Source organism: Arachis stenosperma, chromosome 6 (genome assembly GCF_014773155.1).
Source record: "Arachis stenosperma cultivar V10309 chromosome 6, arast.V10309.gnm1.PFL2, whole genome shotgun sequence".
In the NCBI taxonomy this organism is placed as follows: domain Eukaryota; kingdom Viridiplantae; phylum Streptophyta; class Magnoliopsida; order Fabales; family Fabaceae; genus Arachis; species Arachis stenosperma.
In genome coordinates this window covers 30,604,563-30,626,227 of record NC_080382.1, presented here as the reverse complement: position 1 = coordinate 30,626,227, position 21,665 = coordinate 30,604,563, and the positions used below count along the sequence as shown (strand labels likewise).

General features: G+C 41.7%; 1 non-coding gene across 1 annotated transcript; it reads right to left on the bottom strand.

Annotated features, from left to right (window-relative positions):
- Positions 1-21,332: 21,332 nt before the first annotated feature.
- LOC130938246 (small nucleolar RNA R71) lies at positions 21,333-21,440 on the bottom strand. Its single transcript, XR_009069418.1, has one exon. It is a non-coding gene; the product is annotated as a small nucleolar RNA R71 (small nucleolar RNA).
- Between the last annotated feature and the right edge of the window lie 225 nt (positions 21,441-21,665).

Genomic DNA, 21,665 nt, shown 5'->3' with positions numbered 1-21,665 from the left:
GAAGAAATCAAATCTAACATGGAGTTCATAAACAAATAAATGAGAAACTAAATTAAAAGAACATTGAACCTGGAATTGAGAAGAAGCAATCCTAAAATTAAGAGAAATCCTAAATCCTAAATCCTAAAACCTAAGAGAGAGAGGATCTCAAAAACTACATCTAAAACCTAAAATTATGAATTTGAATGTTGTATTAATGAATGGATGCATTCCCCTACTTTATAGCCTCTAATACGTGTTTTTTGGGCCAAAAACTGGGTCAAAAACAGTCCAAAAATCGCCCCCAGCGATTTCTGTTAATTTTGCAGATCGCGCATGTCACGCGTATGCGTCGTCCACGCGTGTGCGTCATTCAACGTTTTCCTTGCCACGCATACGTGTCGTCTACGCATACGCGTCGTCCACGCGTTTGCGTCATTCGTGCAGATTCCAATTCACGCGTTCGCGTCAGGCACGCGAACGTGTCACTGCGATTTTCTCCATTTCGCGTGGTCGCATGAGCCATGCATCCGCGTCGGTGTTCGCTGGTCATCTCCTTGGTTTCTTGTGTTCCTTCCATTTTTGCAAGCCTTCTCTCCATTCTTTAAGCCATTCCTGCCGTATGAAGCCTGAAACACTTAACACACGGATCACGGCATCGAATGGTATAAAGGAGAACTAAAATACACAATAAAAGGATCTCTAAGAAGCAAGTTTTCAACCATAGAACAACTTTGGGAAGGAATTGTAATATCATGCTAATCATATGAATAAGTGGGTAAAGATTTGATAAAGCCACTCAATTAAACACAACATAAATTATAAAATAATGGTTTATCAACCTCCCTACACTTAAACATTAGCATGTCCTCATGCTTAGCTCAAGAGAAGCTAAAAGAGTTAAGAGGAATGGTAAGATGCATGAAATGTAACCTATTTATATGAATGCAACTACATGTAAAATACTTTTACCTACTTGGTGAAAAGTAATTAAGCCTTTCAAGAACAAATATGAACTGGATTTCACTAATTTAAATCATAAAAATAAAGTACAAATAGACTTGCAGAAGAAAATAGCTCATGAAAGCCGGGAACAAAGAATCGAGCATCGAACCCTCACCGGAAGTGTATACACTCTAATCACTCAAGTGTTTAAGATTCAATTCTCTCAATTCTCTACTAATCTTGCTTTCTATGACTTGATCTTCATCTAACAATCAACAAAAATTTAATGCACCAATACACAAATCAAGAGGTCTTTTGAGGGTTGTAATGGGGTTAGGGTCAAGGTAGGATTGTATTTGGCCAAGTGGACTAAAATCTGAATCCTTAATTAACCTTAACTTCCCACCTAACTTAAGACAATTCATGTAATTACAATGCAAGATCTAACTGCCCATTAACTATGTTTACCACATATTCATGCATCCCAAATTTAAGTACAACTCATATGCATTGATATTATTACTTAACTTGTGGCATTTTGTCCCCTTTTTTATTATTTTTTTTCTTTTCTTTTTCTCTCCTTTTTTTTATATTTCTCTTTTTTCTTTTCTTAATCTATTTTTTTCCTTTTTCAATGCATATGATTAAGGTATTGAATGCATAAACATGTTCTTGACATTTTTCACATTTTCACACAAAGTCTAACATACTCAATTCCCAAACCAAACATTTCCAAACCCACTTTCCCCACACTTAATTCATGGCACTTTCACTAGTCTAAGCTAATCAAGAATTCAAATTAAGGACATTATTATTTTTCACTTAAAGTTAGTGATGAGCTAAAGTAAAGAACAAAGGGGTAAAATAGGCCCAACATTGGTTTGCAAAGGATAATGAAAGGGTAAGGCCATATAGGTATGTAAGCTAAGTGAAACAAGGCCTCAATCATATAAGTCTATGCATACATTAAACCGTGGAAATATAGAATCAAGCAAGATATAGATCACAATTTTAGAGAGAACAACACACACCAAAAATAAAATATATTGGTTGGTAAAATGCAACCAATCAAATAGGCTCAAAATCTCACTGGTTTTGTGTGTTCGAGCTCTAAACCATGTTCCAAAATAATATTTCTTCAAACAAGTTTTTCAAAAAGTTTAATTCAAATTAGTGAAATGCTATAAAAAGTTTCTTGAAAAAGAAAATATTACTTCAACCAAGTAGTAGTTAAATGCACAAAATCAAACAAATATGCAAACAAACATGCAAATGCAATAATTATCAAGGAAAATAAAGCATTGGTGTTGAAATAGGAAATGGCTAACCCATGGAAGTCGGCATCGACCTCCCCACACTTAAAGATTGCACCGTCCTCGGTGCATGCTTGGATGTGCAAGTGGACGGGTTGCTCCAACTGACGCTTTTCTCTCCAAAGATTGTGCAGATAGACTTGTCGGTTGCCCCATGTAAGAGTTTTCTGTTTCTCTTTCTCGGTAGCCATCTTGAAAGAAAAGAAAAAGAAGAAAAGTAACCCAGAAACAAAGATAGAAAACAAATAAAATATGGGTGTTAATGCCAAATAATAAGAGTCTCAATTACATGGTAGCTACAACGTGCAAGTGCAAAAACAGTAGAAACAAACGGCATATCAATAGTGCACAAATTGCAACAATGGGGAAGAGATAGTAGATAATGAAAGACAATATAAATTCATGTCAATGCAAAAGGAATACAAGGATCATAAAAGATTGACATTGACAGAAAAATAATATTACCCAACATTGTAAAACAAGTCACTGAGCACCAAAATAATACCAGAAAAGATACTACAGTTGAATAAGAAAATTTAACACCAATAGAAAAATAATAAATTTAGAAAAAATAAAAATATGCACGAAATTAAAATACAATGAATGAAAGTATGCAAATTAAGGAAAATAGAATGAAAGTGAAGAAGGATGAGAAGTTAAAGGGGTGAAGAAGAAGAAATTAAGAAAGAATAAAGAAGAAAGAAATAAGAAGGGAGAAGAAAAAATTAGGATTGGGGAAAAAAGATAGGAATTCTGGCGCAGGTCTAGTTAAATTGTGCGTCGCATTCGACGCGTGCGCGTGGAGCACGCGTTTGCGTGGTTTGCGCTATTTTCAAGGGACGTGTACGCGTGGGTGACGCGCACGCGTGACCTAATTTGTGGTATTGGCGCGAGTGCAGCCTCGCGCACGCACAACTCTGTGTTTCATACGCATATTGCCAAAATTTAGGGTGACGCGTGCGCGTGGGTGGCGCGCACGCGTGAATGGCCGTATTTTAAAAAACGACGCGGCCGTATGGGGCGCGCGTTTGCGTGGTAGGGCTGGTGCTTCCAGCACCATTCCAGCCCCACTCCATCATAACTTGCTGCCATATACCTCTTTACGTCGATTTTGCAGGGTAACGCGTGCGCGTGGGTGATACGCACGCGTGGGGAGGCTATTTTCTAAAATGACGCGGGCGCGTCAGCAACGCGTTCACGTGGGCATTCTTGGGCCTAAGGCATGCCTCCAGCGACGCTTTTGCGTGACTTTCTGCTTCTTTTCTTCTCGTGTCCAAGGCACCTATGACGCGGACGCATTGGCGACGCTCGCGCGTCGTGTGTAATTTTTTTTATGCAGTATGCAAAATGTAGAATGCAGAATACAGATGACTATGCAGAAATTATAACTGAACACTAGTAAAAATAAAATAAAATAAGATTAAGAATAAAAAGTAACGATTATACCATGGTGGGTTGTCTCCCACCTAGCACTTTTAGTTAAAGTCCTTAAGTTGGACATTTGGTGAGCTCCTTGTCATGGTGGGTTGTGCTTGAACTCATCTTGAAATTTCCACCAATGCTTGGACTTCCATAAAGCTCTATCTATCCCAAGTAAATTCCTCAAGCTTTGATGGAGTTCTTCACAAGCTTTGAGCTCCCAAAATTGATCCTCATATATTACTGGACCCCAAATCTTGATTCTACTCCCATCTTCATGTTGATCATCAGTGTTCCATCTGGGTGGCAAACAGTCTGAATTCTCACTGAAGCGGCCAAATAACATCCTAGACACATTCAATCGTGCTCTACACCAACCTTTGAATCTCAACTTGGAGCATACAACCATATTGAACCTTGCGTGACAACTCCTACCACTAACCATTTTCCTTTTACTCTTGAAGCCACAAAGAGCTCTAAGTTGACCATCCGTCTCTAGTAGCCCATATTCACGTGGGAAAGTAAAGATTAAGGATATGAATTTTACCCACTTAAATATTGTATTGGATGGTAATGGCTTTGGGGGAGGTGCTTCTGATAATCTTGCAAGCTCCACTCCCTTGTGCTCTTCTTTGACAACTTCCACCTCTTTGCAAGCTTCTTTAATATCAACCTCTTCCTCTTGGTAGCTTTCTTCCAATTCAATCTTTTCTTCATTGCTCACCAAGGGCATGGGAGGTTGTGCTTCTTCTTCTTTAATCTCCATCTCTTGATTAAACTCTTCCAAGTCTTCAACCATGATATGTCTTGGAGGTTGTACACCTTCCTTAAAATCAACATCAAACACCTTGGAAGGAGGCTCTATGACTTGACTTTCCCATGGAGGTTCTGTATCTCCTAAGTCTTCAAACACTTCCTCTTTGACTATTTCGGCTTTGTCCAGTTGTTTTAGCATTAAATCGTACTCCTCTTTGATGATTACCTTTCTATGACAGCTCCCTTCATCTACTCCTTTATCTTCAAGGGTCTTCACTATCTCTACCTTTTGGGTCTCCTCTTGCTCCTCTGGAAATGAGGCCATGTGTAACTGATCCATTGCGTCCCTAAGACGATCCCTTTTCTCTTGTTCCATGTCAATAGCATCATGGGGATCGTATCGCTCTTGGATTGATGGATGTGGGTGCTCTTCCATGGATTGTGGTGATCGGATGGAGAGATCATTCTGTGGTTAAAAAAGAAGTGCACTAGAGCTTGAGGGTTGACTGTTGGGGGTAGAGGGTTGGTTCATACGGGATATAAGAGTTTGGAGAGTAGAGGTTAGACTAGTGAGAGAGGTAAGTGTGTTCTTCATGGAGGTTTGGGGTGGATAGGAGGGTTCCTTATTTTGGAGAAAGGGTGCATGGTAAGAAGGTGGTTCTTCTTGATAAGGACATGGAAATGGTGAATATTGAGGTGGTGTTTCTGGGTGTGGTTCATGTGGTGGTTGGTGTGGTGGATAAGGGTTAGGGTCATATGGGGGTTGTTCATACCCTGGGTCGAGGTGTCCGACCCGGGATGTTCGACAGACAAAGCGACCGACCTCTTCAAGTCAGGACAACCCGACCTCTTCACAAAGAGCTCGGTCAAGTCCCCAGGAAAGCCCAAAGAAGGGCCCAAAATAGAGGAACATGCCCCAAATCCTAAGGCCGCCCAAGCCTACAGAGAGAAGGGCGGTTCCCTTAAAGATAAGATGACCTTACTTAAAGATAAGATAAGATAACTAACTTATCTTATCCACAGGAGGCCACATCTCACCATTATAAATACACTGGAGCACCCAGGTATAACTCATACTCTGATTCTACTCAATACCTGCTTAATACCCTTGCTAACTTAAGTATCGGAGTCCCTTGCAGGTACCCCCCACCCTCCGGGGACGAAGGATCAACAGCATTCTCAGTTCCACAAGTCGAACACACCAGCTCCGGCTGCCATACACTTGCCAGACACATCGGTTCCGACCAGCACAGAAGATCTCGACCGAGATCGACCTATAGTTACAGGTAACCCTCGGAACATTGGCGCCGTTACCGGGGAACCTGGAAGTCATCCCATCAACATGGCGGATGACCATGACAACGACCGTGACTCAGGATTGGAAGATAGAACGCCGCATAAAAATGTGGATACTATACTCAAAGATACGCCAGAACCCAACGGAGACAAAAATTCATCAAATCTGGGAGCAATAGAAGCGCTTCAAAATCGATTGGAGCAACTTGAGAAAGAAGCCCAATATCAACGTGAAAAAGAAGAAGATCTACGTCGGGAGATAAGGCGGCGCCGAGAATTAGAAGACAAACTTATAAAACTTGAAGCTGATCTCAAAACCAAAGCTACTCGGCCATCCACAGAAAACAGCCCTCAGAAAGATCGAGATCCATTCACCAGAGAAATTATGAAGACCAAAATCCCAAAGGATTTCAAACTTCCGGATATAACGCTGTATGACGGCACCTCAGACCCAAACCACCATCTCAACAACTTCAGAAGTAGAATGTACCTCACTGATGCCTCAGATGCAGTTCGCTGCAAAGCCTTTCCAACAACTCTCACCAAGACAGCCATTAAATGGTTCGACAACCTGCCTCCAAAATCCATCTCAAGTTTCGCGACTTGACCAAAAAGTTCCTGGCCCGATTCTCCATACAAAATGACAAAGCCAAACACGCACCCAGTCTACTCGGGATCAAGCAAGGAGATCGAGAGAGTCTTCGCAACTACATGGAGAGATTCAACAAAACATGCATGGACATACAAAATCTACCGACAGAAGCTGCCATCATGGGCCTCATAAATGGCCTACGAGAAGGACCATTCAGCCAATCTATATTAAAAAGATACACGACATCCCTAGATGAAGTACAAGAACGAGCGCAGAAGTATATCAACATGGAGGAAAATTCTCGGCTGGGCGAAGCCTCAAGGTCCGGTTCTGCCTACCGAGATAAAGAATCCAAGAAAAAGGAAGATCGCTCCGGAGAAAAAATCAAAAAATATCACAACTACACCCCTCTTAGGGTATCCTTGGTAGACGTTTACAGAGAAGTCTGCCATACAGAAAAAATCCCCCCAGCTTGGCCACTCAAAGGCAAAAGAGAAGGGGGAAATCGGAATGAGTACTGTGAATATTACCGAATTCGAGGGCATTCCACCAACGAATGTTTTGACTTGAAAAACATCATAGAAAAATTAGTACGAGAAGGAAAGCTAGATCGGTTCTTGGCCAACCGGGACGAAAAATCAAGGAAAAGAAGGAGGGATGAGGATGTCGGACGATCTGAACGATCGCCTCGCACACCGGAAAGACACGTCCACTTGATACACGGCGGATTTGCTGGGGGAGGAATCTCCAAATCATCCCGCAAGCGACACCTCAAAGAGGTATACCATGTCGAGGGACAGAAGGAGACGCCAGACATCCCGGCAATCACATTTACCAAAGAAGATGCATCCGGAATCATCTCGGGACACGACGACCCCATGGTCATTACGATCATATTAGTAAACGCCAACCTCCACCGTACACTAATCGACCAGGGAAGCTCTGCCGACATCTTATTCAAAACTGCCTTCGACAAACTCGGCCTAGAAGAGAAAGAGCTAAGAGCATATCCAAACAGCTTATTCGGATTGGGAGACGTCCCAGTTCAACCACTGGGATACGTGTCGCTACATACAGCCTTCGGGAAGGAGAACCAATCTAAAACACTCAAGATAGACTACATCGTGGTCGACGTAAGCTCAGCCTACAATGCCCTGATAGGTCGGACAACGTTAAATTAGCTCGGCGCAATAGTTTCAACTCCACATCTATGTATGAAATTTCCAACTGCAGAAGGGATAGCTACAATAAAAGCAGATCAAAAGATGGCGCGTCATTGTTACAACGTAAGTCTAAACCTCCGAGGCGAAGCAAGAGAGTTCCACACAATCGAACTCGGTGGAGCTCAGAGACGAGAAGAGTTCCGACCACAACCCGAAGGAGAAGTAGAAAGAGTCCAGATTGGAGACACCTCGGATAAAACAACTAATATTGGTACGATCCTGAAAGGAGATGCAAAAGAATCATTGATACAATTTCTATGAGATAATGTTGATCTCTTCGCATGGAAAGCTGCCGACATGCCGGGCATAGATCCCGAACTAATGAGCCACAAGTTGGCAGTCTACCCGGGCTCCCGACCGATACAACAAAAACAAAGAAAACTTGGGCCAGAACGATCTCAGGCTGTAGAAGAACAAGTGCAAGCACTACTAGAGGCAGGGTTCATAAGGAAAGTCAAATATCCACTATGGCTAGCAAACGTCGTTTTGGTGAAAAAATCAAATGGGAAGTGGCGAATGTGCACCGACTACACCGACCTCAACAAAGTCTGCCCAAAAGAGCCTTACCCACTCCCAAGTATTGACGCTCTAGTAGATGCTTCATCAGGATACAAGTATCTCTCATTCATGGACGCATACTCGGGGTACAACCAGATACCAATGTATCCGCCAGGCCAAGAAAAGACCCCGTTTCTTACACCTAAGGCAAATTATTGCTACATCGTGATGCCTTTCGGCCTGAAAAATGCAGGAGCCACTTATCAAAGACTAATGAATAAAGTCTTCTCAGACCACATCGGAAAAATCATGGAGGTCTACGTGGATGACATGTTGATAAAGACACAAAGCAAAGAGACATTGCTAAGTGATTTGATTCAAGTATTCGATACCATAAGGAAGCACGTCATGCGACTCAACCCGGCTAAATGCACCTTCGCAGTGGAAGCAGGTAAGTTTTTAGGATTCATGCTCACACAAAGGGGAATCGAGGCAAATCCAGATAAATGCCAGGCCATACTCAACATGAAGAGCCCAACTTGCGTCAAAGAGGTACAACAGCTCAATGGGAGGTTGGCAGCCTTGTCCAGATTCCTAGCAGGATCAGCAATAAGATCCCTCCCTTTCTACGCTACCTTGAAGAAGGGAAAGAACTTCGAATGGACAGTGGAATGTAAACAAGCTTTCAAAAACTTCAAAGAATTCTTGGGGCAACCACCTATCCTATCTCGACCACAAGAGGGAGAACCACTCATACTATACCTCGTAGTAGGAAGTCGGGCAATAGCCTCAGCGTTGATTCGAGAAGACGAAAGGGGACAACAACCCGTCTACTTCATTAGTAAAGCGCTACAGGGGTCAGAGCTGAACTACCAGAAAATAGAAAAATTTGCATACGCTCTGATACTCACATCTCGCGACTTCGCCCATACTTCCAGGCACATACCATCAAAGTTCGAACCAACCAGCCCATAAAAGAGATATTACAGAAAACAGATCTGGCAGGAAGAATCCTACAATGGGCAATCGAGTTGTCCGAGTTCGACCTCCAATATGAGGCACGGACAGCCATCAAATCACAATACCTGGCCGACTTCATCACAGAATTCACAGATATCCCAGAAATCCCCATAGAATGGAACATATACGTCGACGGATCCTCGAATAAAACAGGAAGCGGTGCGGGTGTAATAATCGAAAGCAACCAAGGAACTCAACTTGAGCTCTCCCTTAAATTCGGATTTCCGGCCTCGAACAATCAGGCGGAATACGAAGCGTTATTAGCCGGTTTGAAGCTGGCCAGGGAGGTTGGAGCTCGAAAACTCAACATCTATAGTGACTCACAGGTTGTTACCTCGCAAATAACAGGAAGCTACCAAGCTAAAGATCTGACCATGAAAAAATATTTGGATAAAACCAAAGAACAGCTCGGACAACTCGGAGAATACAGGATCTACCACATTCCCCGTGAGCAAAATGCCCGAGCTGATGCACTTTCAAAATTAGCCAGCACCAAACCAGGGGGCAACAACAGAAGTCTCATCCAGGAGATACTACAGAACCCGTCAATATCGGAAAAAGAAGTCCTAGCCATAATAGGTCGGGATCAAGGATGGATGACCCCCATAATCAACTACCTCAAAATAGAAGCACTCCCTGCAGATAGAAAGGAGGCAAAGAGATTGAAAAGGGAGGCACAGTACTACACTATCATAAACAACACACTATACAAAAGAGGGATCTCAACACCTTTGTTAAAATGCGTACCAACTTCTAATACAAAGGAAGTATTGGAGGAAGTGCACAGTGGCATTTGTGGTAATCATCTCGGAGCCCAAGCCCTCACCAAAAAGGTACTCAGGGCAGGATTCTATTGGCCAACTCTACAAAAGGAGGCTACAGAATTTGTCAGGACATGCCCACCATGCCAGAAGCATGCCAACTTTCACAACGCCCCACCAGAAAAACTCATCAGCGTAACCTCACCCTGGCCATTTGCGAAATGGGGACTTGACCTTCTCGGACCTTTCCTACAGGGATCGGGACAAGTAAAATTCCTCATAGTAGGAGTTGACTATTTCACAAAATGGATCAAGGCAGAACCCTTAGCCAATGCCACTGCTCAGAGAAGTCAAAAATTCCTATATAGGAACATTATTACAAGGTTCGGGGTACCATACTCCATTACCACAGACAATGGTACCCAATTTACAGACGCAGGATTCAGAAAACTGGTGGCCGACTTAAACATAAAACACCAGTTCACCTCCGTCGAACATCCCCAAGCCAATGGACAAGCCGAAGCGGCCAACAAAGTTATATTGGCCGGACTAAAGTGGAGGCTACAAGAAGCAAAGGGAGCTTGGGCCGAGGAACTCCCACAAGTCCTATGGGCGTATCGAACAACCCCCCATTCTACTACAAATGAATCACCATTCCGATTAGCATACGGAGTGGAGGCAATGATTCCAATAAAAGTCGAGGAAGGATCTCCCCGAGTAGTCCACTACAATGAACAAGCCAATTATCAACTCCAAAGAGAAGAGCTCGACCTGCTTCCAGAAATCCAAGAAAGAGCTCGGATCAGAGAAGAAACACTAAAACGGCGAATGGCTTCCAGGTATAATCAAAAGGTGGTGCCAAGAGACTTCACGAAAGACGATTTCGTCCTAATCCGAAATGATATCGGAACAACTCGACCCGGAGAAGGAAAGTTGGCAGCTAACTGGAAAGGACCCTACCGAGTCACAGAAGTACTCGGAAAGGGCTACTACAGACTGTCCAAACTCGAGGGACGAGAATTCCCCAGATCATGGTATGCCTGTAACCTAAGAAGGTACTATAGCTAGAAAAGGTATAAAGATCTCAAGACGCACTCTTTTTCCTGAAAAAGGTTTTTTAATGAGGCGTCAAGATTGAGACTTAAGGATACAGAAACTCCTGCCTACGTATATATATATATATATATTTTTTTTTCCTTTAAATAAAATACATTTCAGATATTCTACAAATTCCCAAGACGCATTAATCTGAAGCTTTCATTGTCCGATTATAAAGCAACAGATCGACAAAAAGTGAAGAAAAAATTCACTGTACGATCTCGATAGGAATGATCGATCGAAAAAGGTGAAAACGCGATTCATCTAAAAACCGATCATCCCGGGATAAAGTCACCATCTACAAATCGGCAAAAATGAACACAGAATAATGCAAGAAGTTATCGAAAGTGATCCCAAAAAAGGAGCCTGACGAGGTCCTATGGATTGCTATATAATAACTTAAAAAGACTGGTCGATACCAAAAAATCTGACCAAGTCATCCCAAGTTATCAGCAAATCCCTGGAAAGAGGTCTGGCCAACCCTATTAAAGAGGAATTGCTATAACTTAGAAGAGATCGACCTAACGAAGTCGGTCTCCTACAAAACAAGTTGTAAAAGTAATCCCTGAAAGAGACCTAACAAAGGTCTAAGAAAGAGGATTACAAAAACAACTTAGAAGAGATCAATCTAACGAAGTCGGTCTCCTACAAAGCAAGTTGTAAAAGTAATCCCTGAAAGAGACCTAACAAAGGTCCAAGAAAGAGGATTACAAAAATAACTTAGAAGAGATCAATCTAACGAAGTCAGTCTCCTACAAAACAAGTTGTAAAAGTAATCCCTGAAAGAGACCTAACAAAGGTCCAAGAAAGAGGATTACAAAAACAACTTAGAAGAGATCAATCTAACGAAGTCGGTCTCCTACAAAACAAGTTGTAAAAGTAATCCCTGAAAGAGACCTAACAAAGGTCCAAGAAAGAGGATTACAAAAACAACTTAGAAGAGATCGATCTAACGAAGTCGGTCTCCTACAAAACAAAGTTGTAAAAGTAATCCCTGAAAGAGACCTAACAAAGGTCCAAGAAAGAGGATTACAAAAAACAACTTAGAAGAGATCGATCTAACGAAGTCGGTCTCCTACAAAACAAGTTGTAAAAGTAATCCCTGAAAGAGACCTAACAAAGGTCCAAGAAAAAGGATTACAAAAACAACTCAGAAAGATCGACCTAAAGATAAGTTATAAAAGTAATCCCGTAAGAAGAGACCGGACAAAGGTCCAAGAACGGGGATTACAAAAATAGCTTAGAAAGGGACCAACATAAAGAAATCGGTTACGAAGCACTAAAAATACAAACAAGAGCAAGGAAACCGAGAAACAAGCTGGACCCCCCCCCCCCCACATACACGGCCTCAAAAGGATCCAAACTACAAGCGACAAGCACGAAAGCAACCTAAAAGGGCCAGACAGTAAAATTCCAACAGATATGATGCATAATACGATAAAGCTTCAAGGGGTCACCAAAAGCCAACCTCAGAAAGCTACTATTGTTTTTGTAAAAGTTGCCAAGAAGGCAACTGAAAAGTGTCAGTAATCAAACAAAATAATAAACAGTTCAAAAAACTCACAAAACGGGCCATATACACAAATATCCAAGAAAAAAGATCAACTAAGATCAGGGGCCTTCCCAGTAGCATCAGTATGGGGAGAAGGAGGGCGAGTCTGCAGGGGCACAGCATCTACAGTTCCATCATCCCGGTTCAGGACCTGGCAGTCCGGATCAGATGGAACAGGAGGAACAGAGGAGGTCGACACCTTAAGAGAAGGCACTGGAAGAGGATCAGTCTCATCATCATCCTGGTCATCAGGGACAATCTTACCATCTCTCACAACATTGTCCAAACTGATGAGAGTCAAGTCGGCATCAGGAGCTACAACCCGGAACTGCTCCATCAGATTCTCGGAGGCAGCAGTTACGCTACCCACAAGGTGTCCCTGAAGCTCACCATAATTAACCCGAGCTGTTTCCAAATCCTCCCGAAGACGCATCAATTTCCTATAAGCCGAGACATAGCTATCCTTATGTTTCAATGCCATGTCTTCGGCTAGCTTCAAAGAAGTAGCAAGGGCAACAGAGCTGGCCTTCTCACCCTCCAGTTCCTTCTCCACCTTGGCCAACTTCACCTCCAACTCCTCCTTCAGCCCCTTGATTCGATCAAATTCTGATTTGGCCTCCTCCATAAAAGATTTGGTAGCATGAACCGGAATCCCCTGAATTGTTCGAAAAATAGCCGCACCCATATGGGCCATCTTCACACTATTTTGGGTGATAAAATACAAATGCTTTAGGAGAGACACGTCGTCCATGGAAAGCCCACCATAGGGGGCAATTTGCTGGTCAACAAACTCAATGGCATCAAAGTCCGGGGCATCCAAGTTAAAAGGCTCGGATGTTTTTTGTTTCTTGCTAGGAGGGGCACCAGGAGCTACTGTAGAAGATTGTGGAGGATCGACCAGACGGACCCGAGGAATAGGAATTACTTTCCTCGGCCCGGGAGAACTCGGAATAGGAGGTTTTACTGGAGCTTGGGAAGATCCCTCGCCGACCACTTTGGCCGAAATGTTTAAAGCAGCAGTTGCCTTCTTCGCCTTTTTGAAGGCCTTCATGGAGTCATTGTTCTTAGACATTTCTGCAAACACAAAAACAACCACGACAAAGAGTTACAAAAGAGGAACAAAAAAGGAAATAAATATAGAAACATGTCGGGCCAATAGACAAACAAATACCCAAAGCAGGACGCAACCAAATACGGATCGTTCAGAAATCTCTTCATATCCAGATGGGGAGGCTTCCCCCACAAATCTGTAAGAACAACTACAAAAGCCCGCTCAACCTCACTAAGCATTTCCCATGTGAAACGTGGCACTCTTACATTCTTTTGCCACTCTAGAGGAAAAGCAGGCTCGTCATTCTCATCAAGAAAAAAGGGGCGGGCCCCCTCAACAGCTCGAACTTTAAAAAAGTAGTTCTTGAAGTCCTTAAAGGACTCATCATACATTGCAAACACTTTATGGCCCTGGGCAGACCGGAAAGAAACCCAAGAAGCTTTCTTTTTTGAAGTACCGCCAGGCTTGGCAGAAACAAACAAGTAAAGAAAAAGAGTCTGGGAAGGTGTTACATCTAGTTCACGACAGAGAAGTTGGAAAATTTTAATAAAACCCCAGGAATTGGGGTGAAGCTGGGATGGAGCAATATTACATGACCACAACAGATCAGTCTCAAAAGTAGTAAAAGGAAAAGAAACGTTCAACTGGCTGAAAAAGTATTCATAAGCATAAAAGAAGGGGCGTTCTCCCTCAAAAGAAGTCGGAAAGCACACTCTCTCGTCAGAATCAGGGGCAACAAGCTCGTAATCCTCCTCACGGGCATTGTTACCACAAATCCTATGGCGCTTCCTCAGCTCTGTGCAAAATTCAGCATCCACAACAGAAACACACAACAAAACAAGGGAGTCCAGCCAATCAGACATCCCCTCGGGAACTCTGGAAGACATCTCTACAATGTTATTGCGAGAAGACATGAGGCCAACTAATCCTACAAAGTAAGAAAAGAAGATAAGGGTTACTACAAACATCTCGGACAAAGGGAGAAAACAACTCAGTCAGTAGATGAAACAGCGAAAAGGAAAACCCCAAGACTCAAACCAAAAGTCTTGGGGCATCCTTTGGAGGCAGTAGCAAAGCAAGGTTCCCAAAAATACTCTGCAGCTTACATCCTAGCGTTTCTCAAAAAGGATTCAAAACAACAAACGCTTTTTCACCAAAGAAAAACACAGCAAATCATTACAAGCCTGCCAAGCAAAAAACATTCCCAAACATCAAACATGCCAAGCAGAGACCTTTAAAGATGCAACCTTTTTTCAAAGATCAGGCAAAAAGCAAAACCTCCAAAAGCAAGGAACAAGATGCAGATTCTCTGTCAGAAGCAACAAAGCCCTAGAAAAAGCCTCGACGAAAAAGCCAAAAAGAATGCATAAAAGAAAGATAGGAAAAGCATGTTACAGTGACAAGCAAATACAGGACCTCGAAAAGATTCAAACTTCCAAACATGCAAAATCAAAACTTCATCGAAAAACTAAAAACAAAGCTACGAAAGAAGCAGGAAAGCTAGTACCAACCTGGAAAAAGCAGCAAGCTTCAAAGAAAACTGAAGATGGAAGACGGAATCTGGGAATGCCTCCTCACAAGCAAAGGAAAGAACGCGAACAAAAGAGCAATGTCGCAGGGAGAAATGCGAAACTCCAGGCAAAAACAGAAGCTCCAGAAATGGCAAACGACGCCGCAAAAATAGAAGAGCGGAGAGAGCGGAGAAAAGAAGTTATGAAAAGGGCAAAAGGAGAGAAACCGTTTCTGGACTTTCAAAATCGAAATAAAGAGCCAAAGGGAAACGGGGCAATTAATGCTAAAATTAAGGAAAGCATTAAACCCTCGCACGTTCCCAAAGTGCCGATATAAAAGCGCGCGCTTTTTAGAGGAAACGTTCTACATTCAAAAGCTGCTACGAAGGAATCTACAAAATGCTTGAGTTCGGCTTCACCAAAAAAGGACCGAAGTCAAGGACTCGACCTCAAAAAGAAGACCAAGCACAAGCAGGGGCACTGTTCATACCCTGGGTCGAGGTGTCCGTCCCGGGATGTTCGACAGACAAAGCGACCGACCTCTTCAGGTCAGGACAACCCGACCTCTTCACAAAGAGCTTGGTCAAGTCCCCAGGAAAGCCCAAAGAAGGGCCCAAAATAGAGGAACACGCCCCAAATCCTAAGGCCGCCCAAGCCTACAGAGAGAAGGGCGGTTTCCTTAAAGATAAGATAACCTCACTTAAAGATAAGATAAGATAACTAACTTATCTTATCCACAGGAGGCCACATCTCACCATTATAAATACACTGGAGCACCCAGGTATAACTCATACTCTGATTCTACTCAATACCTGCTTAATACCCTTGCTAACTTAAGCATCGGAGTCCCTTGCAGGTACCCCCCCACCCTCCGGGGACGAAGGATCAACAGCATTCTCAGTTCCACAAGTCGGACACACCAGCTCCGGCTGCCATACACCTGCCAGACACATCGGTTCCGACTAGCACAGAAGATCTCGACCGAGATCGACCTATAGTTATAGGTAACCCTCGGAACAGGGGTGTTTGGTGGTAAAGGGCTTATGAGTTTGGTGGTTCAAAGGTATGTTGAGGAGGTGGTTTGTGGACATATGATGGGGCTTGTTGGTAACTACAAGCGGGTCCACCATATTTATCATCTTGGTACGCACCTCGAAATGGCTCTTGACCATAGTAATTTGGTGGGTGTTGGTTGTCACAAAAAGGTCCACCATAACTATTGTCTTGGCATGCATTGTAAGATGGTCGTTGTCTATGGTATCTTGGAAGGTGTTGTTGCCTAAAGAGTTGATTAGATCCTCGTGGCTCCTTCCATCTTTGATTGCTTTGACCTTGATGCATGTTCCTGTTATAGCTTCCATTTCTTACAACAACATTGGAACCAACCATAAAGCCAGAGGGGTGATAATTCATAGTATCTAATAAAAATTAAAAATAAATAAAAAAAACAAATAAACAAGCAAAAGCAAATATTTACAATAACCAATAATAAGGCACACGTTTGCAATTCCACGGCAACGGCGCCATTTTGACGAGCGAATTTTTGCTAGTAAAGAATTTCATAGAAATAATCACGTTGTAAGTATAGTTCCTAAACCAACAAGAATCCTTTCGTATAAAAGATTGTTTGTCACAAGTAACAAACCCCTTATAAATAATAACCGATGTATTTAAACCTCGGGTCGTCTCTCAAGGAATTGCAGGAAGGTGTGCTTATAATTGGAAAAGTGTGTTTTTGGGATTTTTGAAATCAGGAGTAAGGAAGGTAAATGGCAAAAGAAGTAAACTAATAGCAAGAAAAGCTCTTGGCAAGGTATAAGAACTGGACGTCCTATCCTAGTTATCCTTATCAATTGTGATGAGAATTGGCTTTTGCTCCCACTTGGTCAACCTCTAACTATGAAGGTATATTAAGTGGATAAATCAATTCCTCAGGTCCTAGTCAATTCCTAAGAAAAGACTAGAGTTTGGGAAATTCAAATCAATCAGCAAAGAATTCCAATTTTCAATCAACGAGGAGTTTGATAACTCAAGTGTCTCCAATTACTCAACACAAGCTAAGAATGTAAAAAGCTAAATTAAAATCATAAATATGAAATACCTCAAATTGCATTAAATGAAGAAATCAAATCTAACATGGAGTTCATAAACAAATAAAATAGAAACTAAATTAAAAGAACATTGAACCTGGAATTGAGAAGAAGCATTCCTAAAATTAAGAGAAATCCTAAATCCTAAATTCTAAAACCTAAGAGAGGGAGGAGAGAGCCTCTCTCTCAAAAACTACATCTAAAAACTAAAATTATGAATTTGAATGTTGTATTAATGAATTGATGCATTCCCTCACTTTATAGCGTCTAATCTGTGTCTTCTGGGCCGAAAACTGGGTCAAAAACAGCCCATAAATTGCCCCCAGCGATTTCTGTTAATTCTGCAGATCGCGCATGTCATGCGTACGTGTCGTCCACGCGTGCGCGTCTGATGAGCGGATAATTTGTATGCTTTTTGGCATTGTTTTTAGTATGTTTTTAGTATCTTTTAGTTAGTTTTTAGTATATTTTTATTAGTTTTTAGTTAAAATTCACTTTTCTGGACTTTACTATGAGTTTGTGTGTTTTTCTGTGATTTCAGGTATTTTCTGGCTGAAATTGAGGGACCTGAGCAAAAATCTGATCCAGAGACTCAAAAGGACTGCAGATGCTGTTGGATTCTGACCTCCCTGCACTCGAAGTGGATTTTCTGGAGCTACAGAAGCCCAATTGGCGCGTTCTCAACGGCGTTGGAAATTAGACATCCTGGGCTTTCCAGCAATATATAATAGTCCATACTTTGACCAAGATTTGATGGCCCAAACCGGCGTTCAAAGTCACCTCAAGAAATTCCAGCGTTAAACGCCCAAACTGGCACTAAAGCTGGCGTTTAACTCCAAGGAGAGTCTCTACACGAAAAAGCTTCATTGCTCAGCCCAAGCACACACCAAGTGGGCCCGGAAGTGGATTTTTATGTCATTTACTCATCTATGTACTAGTTTTCTATAAGTAGGACCTTTTACTATTGTATTTGGAGAGACTTTGGTAGCTATCTTCGTTTATGCTATCTTAGACCTTTGGGAGGCTGGCCATTCGGCCATGCCTAGACCTTGTTCTTATGTATTTTCAACGGTGGAGTTTCTACACACCATAGATTAAGGTGTGGAGCTCTGCTGTACCTCGAGTATTAATGCAATTACTATTGTTCTTCCATTCAATTCCGCTTGTTCTTTGTCCAAGATATCACTTGTTCTTCAACTTGATGAAGGTGATGATTGACGCCCATCACCATTCTCACCCATGAACAAAGTGACTGACAACCACTCTTGTTCTACAAGCATCTGAGGCTTAGTGAATATCTCTGGGATTCTTTAATCGGAATCTTCGTGGTATAGGCAGGACCTGATGGCGGCATTCAAGAGAATCCGGAAGGTCTAAACCTTGTCTGTGGTATTCTGAGTAGGATTCAATGACTGAATGACTGTGACTTGCTTCAAACCTGCAACCTACTGGGCGTTAGTGACAGACGCAAAAGAGGGATTCTATTCCGGTAGGGGAGGGAACCAAACCGGTGATTGGCAGTACTGTGACAGAGTGCGTGCATTAGCTTTCACTGCGCGGATGGGAGGTAGCTGCTGACAACAGTGAAACCCTACACGAGCTTGCCATGGAAAGGAGTAAGAAGGATTGGATGAAGGCAGTAGGAAAGCAGAGAGACGGAAGGGAAGGCATCTTCATACACTTGTCTGAAGCTCTTACACCAATGATATGCATAAGTATCACTATCTTTATCTTTTATATTATTTTCGTTCATCATCATATACATTTGAGTTTGCCTGACTAAGATTTACAAGATGACCATAGCTTGCTTCAATGCTAACAATCTCCGTGGGATCGACCCTTACTCACGTAAGGTATTACTTGGACGACCCAGTGCACTTGCTGGTTAGTTGTGCGAAGTTGTGTAATGCCATGGTATTGAGCTACCCAGCTTTTGGAGCCATTACCGGGGATTATGAGAGTTGTGAAAAAGTATTGTTCACAATTTCGCGCACCAAGTTTTTGGCGCCGTTGCCGGGGATTGTTCAAGTTTTGAGCAAGCTTTTGGTAACAATGCCTGGGATTGTTCTAGTTTAGACAACTGACGGTTCATCTTGTTGCTTAGATTAGGTATTTTTTTTCGAAATTCTTGAAGGTGAATTCTAGAGTTTCATGATGATTTGTTGAAATCTGGCTGGCTGAGAAGCCATGTCTAATCTGATGGGACCGAGGTTTCAACTTATCACCACAAGAGCTTGATGATTTTCATCAATTTTGCTTTTGGAGCAGTGATCCGCTAAGGCTTGGCTGACCTTTGGTCATGTCTAGTGTTTTGGACCGAAGCTTTCTTTGAAAGCTTGGCTGGCTGTGAAGCCATGTCTAATTCCTGGACCGGAGTCTTAGACTAGCATTGCACTGATTCCTGGAATTCTCATTAAGAATTTTGATACCTTTTTCCACTTAATTTTCGAAAAACACAAAAAATTTACAAAATCATAAAAACCAAAAAAAAATATTTGCTGTTTCTTGCTTAAGTCTAGTGTCTCATCTTAAGTTTGGTGTCAATTGCATGCATTCATTCATGTGTCTTAAGGATCTTCAAGTAATTCTTGATGATTTCTTACTCTGATCTTTGAATTCTTTTGGCTTGAGTATTTATGTGTCTCATATAGTGTCAGTAGTACACAAACTGCTAAGTTTGGTGTCTTGCATGCATTGTTATTTGATTCTTGTTGCATTTTGATTATTAAAAAATCCAAAAATATTTTTAATTTGTGTCTTTTCAAGTCAATAATACAAAGAATTGAAGATTCAGAACATACTGCAGAGGAATTATACAGAAAAAGCTGAGCATTCAAAAATGCCCAGTGAAGAAGGCAGACTGGCGTTTAAACGCCAGCCAGGGTACCTGGTTGGGCGTTTAACGCCCAAAGAGGTAGCATTTTGGGCGTTAAACGCCAGAATGTATACCATTCTGGGCGTTTAACGCCAGGATGGTGCTAGGGGGAAGATTTTGTTTTCAAATCAATCTTTTTTCAAGTTTTCAAAGTTTTTCAAAACCAAATCTTTTTCAAATCATATCTTTTCAATCAAATGTTTTCAAATCAATTTCTTTCCTTTTTCAAAGATACTTACTAACAATTAATGATTTGATTGAACATTTTTTTGCCTTTTCTATTAAGGAAGGTTTTATGTTTGAATCATATCTTTTCTTGTTAGGCAAGTCATCAATTTTTTTAAATCACATCTTTTCAAATTGTTTTCAAATCATATCCTTTAAAATTGTTTTCAAATCATATCTTCTCAATCACATCTTTTTAAAACCATAACTTTTCAATCAAATCTTTTTAATCACATTTTTTTTAAATAGTTTTCAATCAAATCTTTTTAATTTCTAATTTCAAAATCTTTTTCAAAAATCACTTGATTTCTTTTTCTCTTTTAATTTTCGAAAATTATCAATCAAATTTTCAAAATGTTTTCAAAATCCTTTAATTGAATTTTCGAAAATTCTCTTCCCTCCTTCCCACATCCTTCTATTTATGGAGTACCACTCCTTCTAAATGCACAATTCGAACCTTATCTAATTAAAGTTCGAATTCTTCTTCTCCTTCTTCTTACTATTTCTCTTTTCCTCTGACACTTCAAGGAATCTCTATACTGTGACATAGAGGATTCCACATTTTCTTTTTCTCTCCTCTTTCATATGAGCAGGAGCAGAGACAAAGGCATTCTTGTTGAAGCTGATCCTGAACCTGAAAGGACCTTGAAGAGAATGCTAAGAGAAGCTAAAGCACAACTCTCTTTAGAGGACCTGACCGAATTCTTCAAGGAAGAAGAACACATGGCAGCCGAAAACAACAACAATGCCAATAATGCACGGAAGGTGCTGGGTGACTTCACTGCACCTACTCTTGATTTCTATGGGAGAAGCATCTCTATCCCTGCCATTGGAGCAAACAACTTTGAGCTTAAGCCTCAATTAGTTTCTCTAATGCAACAGAATTGCAAGTTCCATGGACTTCCAATGGAAGATCCTCATCAGTTCTTAGCTGAATTCTTGCAAATCTGTGACACAGTCAAGACTAATGGGGTTAACCCTGAGGTCTACAGACTGATGCTATTCCCTTTTGCTGTAAGAGACAGAGCTAGAATATGGTTGGATTCTCAACCTAAAGAAAGCCTGGACTCTTGGGAAAAGCTAGTCAATGCCTTCTTGGCAAAGTTCTTTCCACCACAAAGATGGAGTAAGCTTAGAGTGGAAGTCCAAACCTTCAGACAGAAGGATGGAGAATCCCTCTATGAAGCTTGGGAAAGATACAAACAATTAATCAGAAGATGTCCTTCAGACATGCTTTCTGAATGGAGCATCATAGGTATTTTCTATGATGGTCTCTCTGAACTATCTAAGATGTCCTTGGATAGCTCTGCTGGAGGATCTCTTCATCTGAAGAAGACGCCTGCAGAAGCTCAAGAATTGATTGAAATGGTTGCAAATAACCAATTCATGTACACTTCTGAAAGGAATCCTGTGAACAATGGGACTAGTCAGAAGAAAGGAGTTATTGAGATTGACACTCTG